The sequence below is a fragment of the Galeopterus variegatus genome, unplaced genomic scaffold (genome assembly GCF_000696425.1).
Source record: "Galeopterus variegatus unplaced genomic scaffold, G_variegatus-3.0.2 Scaffold2820, whole genome shotgun sequence".
Lineage (NCBI taxonomy): Eukaryota > Metazoa > Chordata > Mammalia > Dermoptera > Cynocephalidae > Galeopterus > Galeopterus variegatus.
In genome coordinates, this window is record NW_007728931.1 from 89,066 (window position 1) to 96,569 (window position 7,504).

Sequence of the window (7,504 nt, forward strand, 5' to 3'; positions counted from 1 at the left end):
GCCGGCGCCGGAGCCGACCCCAGGGTCGACCCCGGCGCGTAGTCGCAGGCGGCGGGAGCCCGAGTCGCCGCAGGCGCCGGCGCCGGTGAGTGCGTGAGGGGCTCGGGCCGGGAGACTTTCTTTGTGAAACTCCGTCGGTGCGAGCCGGGCCGGGCCTCAGCGGCTGAGGAGCTCCCGCCAGGCGGAAGCCGCTCCGTCGTCCGAGTTCGAGCTCCGTCTCGAGCCGGCGGGCAGCGGCACCCGGTCCACTACCTGCCTGCCTCAATTTCCGCGGGAGAGTGTGCGTGTGTGCGTGCACGCGGGCGGGGGGGGGCGGTATACAGTCGCTGCCTAATTCGCGCGGCGCCTCCGTCTCATCCCCGCATCCTCGGGGCGGGTCCTAGGACCTGCGTCCTCGGGAGCGGTAGACTGCACTCATGAGAAGACAGGTGTCGGCACCGCCGGGGTGACTCAGGTGCTGCCACCCTCAGGTGCTGTTGGTAGGGAGTGAGCTCTTCATCCCCGGAAGAGAGCAAATCTGTGGCTTACCACAGAGTGACACTGGAAAGCTTTCCGTCCATCTCAGCTTTGTGCTGTGTTTGGGGTACCTGTCAAGGTGAGCAAACTGGACTTTGGAGGTGGGACTCCCGCTGGAGGGATGGGATGGCCCTGATGATCACTGCGCTCCTAAGCTTTTTTGGGGAGCTCCCAAAACAGCCAGGGCGGAGGAATAATCAGGAGCACTTGATGAAAATGCAATCTTCACATCCCTTCTTCTGTAGGCCCACGGACTCTGGCTCCCCAAGGCAAGGTAGCAGACTGAATTTTTAACAAGCTCCCGAAGTTGTTATCATCAGGCGAGTTTGGCAAGCACTAGTTTGGAGAGTAAGCTTCCTGCAGGCAGGAGCCTGTTTGTTTATACCTGACCATGGCATCCTGGTACCTGGCATGGAGCCTGGCACATGGAAGATGAGTCAGTAAATATTTGTAGGAAGCCTGCATGACTAAGGAGTTTGCCAAATAGGAGTTCTTGAGACATTTTCAGGACCTTCTTCAGATTAATATCTCCGTTGGCCTTATTGTATATGTGATTTTTCTCAGTTCTCAACTTTTGTGGCTTTATAATACCACGTTTTCAGTATATTCTAAGCAAAAACAGGGTATCGGAGGGTAGTCTCTTTTAAGTCTTTTTCCACGAACTTTTTGTAGTATCTTCACGTGTTGCTTAGTATAAACGATCAACTATGTATACCCTAGCTAGGTTAAAATTAATTCTGAAACAAAGTTCTTAATTTTGAAAAGAGCATGTTTCTTTTTCTTTGCTATTTGATAACACTAACTAGGCTTACAGGATTTTGTTCCATTGAGGTAGGTAAATATTTACATTTTCATCAAAGCAAATCTGAATTAGTTTATTCAGGAAAGTTGGTAATTTGCTTAAACCTGAGTTTTTGTAGTCTTCATGAGAAATTTTGAAATTGAGACTTATGTTTAGTTCAGAGTCAATTTTAAAATAGAATTGTTTGAAAAGTTATTTGGTATTTCTGAGGCTTTTTTCCCGATCAAGTTGAATTTCATTTATTTGGTTTCATTTCAATAGGGTTTTTTTTTGTTCACTGGACAGAATATGCATGTATAGGAAGACAAGAATTTTGGAGGTAGAAGAAGAATTGAAAAATTAGGTGCTTTAGTTTCTCAATGTGTTGTTTTAGTAGCTTATGTGAATGTCTTCTTTGTGTGTGTCTTTAAAAAAAAGGCTTAATTGACATATCATTCACCAACCATAAAATTAACTCCATTAGTGTAGAATTTCATGGTTTGTTATATATGCACAGAGTTGTGCAACCATCACCATTATCTACTTTTAGTACGTTTTCATCCCCCCACAAGAAATCCCATACCCATTGGCAGTCATTCCTTATTCTCCTTTTCCTCAGCCCCTAGCAATAACTAACCTGTTTTCTGTCTCTATGAATTTAGCTATTCTGGATGTTTCACATAATAGAATCTTACAATATATGGTATTTTGAGACTGATGACTTTCACTTAGCACAGTTTTTTTGAGGGTCATTAATGTTGTAACTTGTATCAGTAGTTCATTTCTTTTTATTGCTGAATAATAGTCCATTGAATGGATGTACCACATTTTGTTTATCCATTCATCTGTTGATAGACCTGTGAGTTTTTTACAATTTATGTCTATTATTATGAACATTTGTGTACAAGTTTTAGGGTTGGCAAACATTTTTATTTCTGTTGGGTATATCCCTAGGAGTAGGATTGCTGCTGGGTCACATGATAACTGTTTAACATTTTGAGGAACTGCCAAACTGTTTTGTAAGGTGCTGCACCATTTTTCGTCTCCACCAGAAATGTCTGAGAGTTCCAATTTCTCTACCTTTTGGCCAATACTTGTTATTGTGTATCTTTTAAACTTTGTCCATCCTAGTAGGTGTGAAGTGGTATCTCATTGCGGTTTTGATTTGCATTTCCCTGATGACTAATGATGTTGGGCATATTTTCCTGTGCTTATTGGCCATTTGTGTATCATTGGAGAAATATCTGTTCAAATTCTTTGTCCATTTTTAGGGCCTATTTTTTAATTGGGTCATTTGTCTTTATTTATTATTGAGTTGTAGGAGTTCCTTGAATATTTTGGATAATAAACCCTTATCAGATATGACTAGCAAATATTTTTCCCAGTGTAGATTGTCTTTTCACTTTTTTTGATAATGTCCTTTGATGCAAAAAAAAGTTTTTAATTTTGATGAAGTCCAGTTTATCTATTTTTTCCTTTGCTCATGCTTTTGGTGTCATATTTAAGGATCCATCGCCAAATCCAACGTCTTGAAGATTTACTCCTGTGTTTTCTTCTAAGTGTTTTATGCTTTCATCCCTCATATTTAGGTTGTTGATTCATTCTGAGTTATTGTGTATGGTATGAGGTAGTGGTCTAATCATTCTTTTGCATATGGATATCCAGTTCTCCCAGCATTATATGTCAAAAAGACTTCTTTCCCCCATTGAATGGTCCTTGCATCCTTTTTGGAAATCAGTTGACCATATGTGAGGTTTTTATTTTTTTTTTAGAGGATCCGAACCCATGGCCTTGGTGTTATCAGCACCGCACTCTCCTGAGTGAGCCACGGGCTGGCCCATGTATGTGAGGTTTTATTTCTGGACTCTTAATTCTATTCTATTGATCTATATGTCATCTTTATGTCAGTACTACACTATTTGATTACTGTAGCTTTTTAACAGATTTTGTAATTGAGTGTAAGTCCTCTAACTTTGTTCTTTTTCAAGACTGGTCCCTTTTATTTGCTATGGATTTTAGGATCAGCTTATTAATTTCTGCAAAAAAGGCAGCTGGAATTTTTATAGTGATGTGATTAATCTGTCCTTTCAATGATGTTTTATAGTTTTCAGTGTACAAGTCTTGCACTTCTTTAAAAATTTTTTTCCTAAGTATTTTGTTCTGTTTGATGCCTTTTATTTGAACTGTTTTTAAAATTTCATTTCATATTGTTCATTGCTAGAATTACAGTTGATTTTTGGATATGTCCTAGTTTCATCATTTAGTGGTGTCTATTCCAATTTTCTGGTTCAAATCTTCCCCCCAAAATTAGTGAGGAAGAATGGTCTTTGAAAGTATAGGTATGGACCTTGATACAGATCTAGGTTTATGTGTCTATGTTTTGTCTCTGCTACTTACTAGTTGTAGGCGCTTTGAGAAGTATTAACTGTTATGCATCCCAGTGTTCTCTTATGTTTAATCAGACAGTAATATCCATCCCAAAGAACTATTAAATAAAAGAGGATGTAGATAGATATTTAGAACAATGCCTTGCATGTGGTAGGGATTTGATATTTGCTGTTTATTTTCTTCTGCTAATTGACTCCAGTTAAAAGTAAGCCAAAAACCAAAAAGCAAACAAAACCAGAAATAACCAAAACCAAGAAAAACAAAAAAACCCCAAACCACAGACAAAATGAAACAAACAAAAAAACCCACAAAGATAAAACCGCAAACAAAAACCCTAAGCCTCTTCCTGTCCCCATCACTCTTCTGTGACCCAAGAAATCCCTTGAGTGCTTGAGGAACAGTTTAAGAAGACAAAGTCTCTCATACCACGTAGTTGTATTGTTAACAGCCTTATATATCTAGGCTGGTGCATAGTGTGTCTGACAATGTATTTTAAAATATTATTAAAAATATTATTTTATAATAAAAGCGTGATTCATAGCTGTTCATTTTTACCCCTTAGTTCTTATTTAGTATTATGGGTTTTTGTATGTTTGTTTCTGTGTCTTTTAATTTGACAAGTGTGCTGTTTTTTCAATACTTTTCTCCTAAAAGCAGAAGCATTTTTAAAAAATTAAATTCGATGGTTACAATTCTTGCTTCCTTTGAATGACTGTGATTTTTAAAAAAACTCTGTTAGAGAGAAAGCCTGATGTTTGAACTTAAACTTAGCAGTACTTTTATTTTGCTGTCTCTTCAGTAGCCTGGCTGAATTGTTATTCTGCAAGGGGAGAAACTAGAGACACTATATGGTACAAATATGATGCTTGGAACATATTTGTGTTCATTGAACGTGTATTCATTTTGAATCAAAAAATAATTGTTTACTCTGCAAATATTATTTTAGCAATAAAAATTTATCTCCAAAATCACAACTGTAAGTAAATTTATAACCTACAGACCCAGAGATTGATAACCCATAGACATTTATATAAGAAAATTTCCTTTTTTAAATCAAAGCAAATCTTTATTTAAAAATAAATCGTTTTATTTTCACTACTAATATGAAAGTCAAAAAATAAAATAAAAACCCTTTTATTATTGGAAAAGCTGCATGTGCGTGTTGTATGAAATTAGAAAACGTAGGTTGAGCAAAAAAACCCAACAAAAATCCATAACGTTACCAATGCCCAGTGATTACTACTATTGATACCATGATATGTACCCTTCTGGAGCTCTTTCTGTGAATCTTTTTTTTTAAGAATATTTACACACACACACACAGAAATGTGCATAGGTATTTTAACTAAAATAAGATCAAACTGTACAAAATGTCTTTACTTTTTATTAAATCAGCTTTATTTAGGAATGCTTTACATACAGTAAAATTTGCCAATTTTAAGTGTATAGTTGTATGAAGCCTGACAAATATATACAATTGAGTAATCACTACCAAAGTCAGTAGAAGTAATAGAAGGTTATTCCATTTTATTATTCAGTACTACTCCATTGTTATGTGTATACTGCAATTTGTTATCTGTTCGCCAGTTGATGGACATTTAGGTTGTTTCCAGGTTTTGATAATTATGAATAGAGCTGCTATGAACATTCACATACAAGTCTTTTTTTTTTTTTTTTTCCTTTTTGTCTTTTTTCGTGATCGGCAACAGATCGCAACCCTCAGTGTCGCTCCCGTACCGGACCGGGACCAGCAACGGGATAGCAACCCTTGGTGTTGCGCCCACACCTTGCTCAGCCAGTGAGCGGCTGGTCTGTATGTGGGATCCGAACCCTCGGCAGGAGCGCCGCCGCGCTCCCAAGCGGTGCACTGTAGCAGTGCGCCACCGGGCCGGCCCAACATACAAGTCTTTTGTGTGTTCCATGTTTCCTTTTTTTGGGGGGGGGGTGAATACAGGGGTGCTTCAAAAAGTTCATGGAAAAATAGAATTAAAAGATAACGTGAATCTTTCCCTGCATTTTTTGAAGTACACCTGCATTTAAGAAGGATTGCTGGTTTGTATGGTGGACGTATATAGATACTGTTTTGAAACCTACTTTTTTCCCTCTATTAAGTGAATTTTCCTGTTACTAAATGCCCAGACAATATTCAGAAATTTCAAGTCAACCTCAAAATGTTCTTTAAAACTGTGTGTGTATCTAAATCAGTATCTAATCCAGGACCATACCTTTGTTAATGTCTTTTAGATCTCTCTCAATCTAGTGTGGTGCCTTTTTTCTTGACACAGATTCATTGCAGACATCATACCAGTTATCCTGAAGAATGCCCTACCTTTTGGATTTGCCTGGGAGCTCCCATGTGGTGTCAGTGATCTTGTTCCTCTATTTCCTGTATGTAAATTAAAATCTGTATAAAGACTAGATGGATTCAAGTTAAATATTTTTGGCTTGAGTCCATCATTGGTGATGTCTACTTAATGTTGCAATATAAAGGCTTTGTCATGAAACATAAGCCCTTATTAGCATAAAATAAAGCTTTTTTCATACAAATAGAAATAAAGACTATCACTAAAAAACTTTTTTTTTTCATTAAAAATCATTAGTATTTTTTTGCTGTTGAGAAAGTGGAAGCAATAGTAATGTCCTTTGATTAGAGACCAGAGACTAGTCCCTTTTACTAGAGACTAAAAGTAGTACTGGGAGAATAGAAGAGGCGGTAATAGTTAAAAGAAAAAGAGGGTAAGTACTTGTCATAGTATGGCTCTAATTGGCTTCACTATGATCACTACCAAAAACTCCTTTTTTATCTCATGGCTGTACTGCCTCTAGGAGAAGACACATCAGTCTGAAGAACATGCCTTATTTAAAATGATTAATAGTATAAAGTTAATGTACGGTAGTCTGGATTTTGAGATTGTTCTTCACAAATAATTGATGATTTGTAATGAGGATTTGACTCTATTTTGTAGATAAAGAGCAGGATTGCTGGGAAATAGCCGGTGGTCCAAATAACATAACAAATCTGACTTTGTATTGTGGTTTTGCAGGAGTGAAAAAAAGGAAAAGTTAGCTGTGAATGTTAAATAAGGGAAGGAATCACTATTGTATGTGGTTTTCTCACTGGTGTGTACTTGGCATTTCTGTGCTATCACTGGCTATGTTTGCCATAGTGGAAGTTCAAAAATCGCTGTGGTATTGTTTTCAACTTACTATGGAATTAATTCAGAAAATGGCAGGACAAATTTGATATCAATATTATTTGCACTTACAGAATTGCATAAAGAATATCACTTTGATAAAGATAAAAATTATCGAGATTATTATTGTACTCTAATGTCACTCATCATAAAAGGAAAATCAAATTAATGTTGATACATTTTGCCAAATTATGCATATAGAAAAGCTATTTGTGCTTGCTTTTAGAAGATTATAGACAAGAAAAAAATAGTTTTTGAATCTGAGAGGAAAGAAATATGATAGATAAACAAGAAAAGACTTACTAGAAAAGAATTATATGAATATGTAGAAAGTAAAAGATTAGATTAGATTTAAAGGACACATCCTAACAAAATGTTACTGGAATTTCTTTATAACTGGACCACTTTTCTTTTGTTTTTGATTGAACTCTGCAGCACCAAGTGATTCAATTCTTTGGGGCTGAAGGTATTTTGCTTGGTTATTTTGTTTTAGCAGTTGGACTGGGCTGTTTAACGAATGTAGTTTTAAAATAAGAATAAGTCTAACCTTGACATCCCATGTTTATAGACCGACGACTTAACATTGTTAGGATGGCAGTACTATCTCAAATGTTATACATATTAA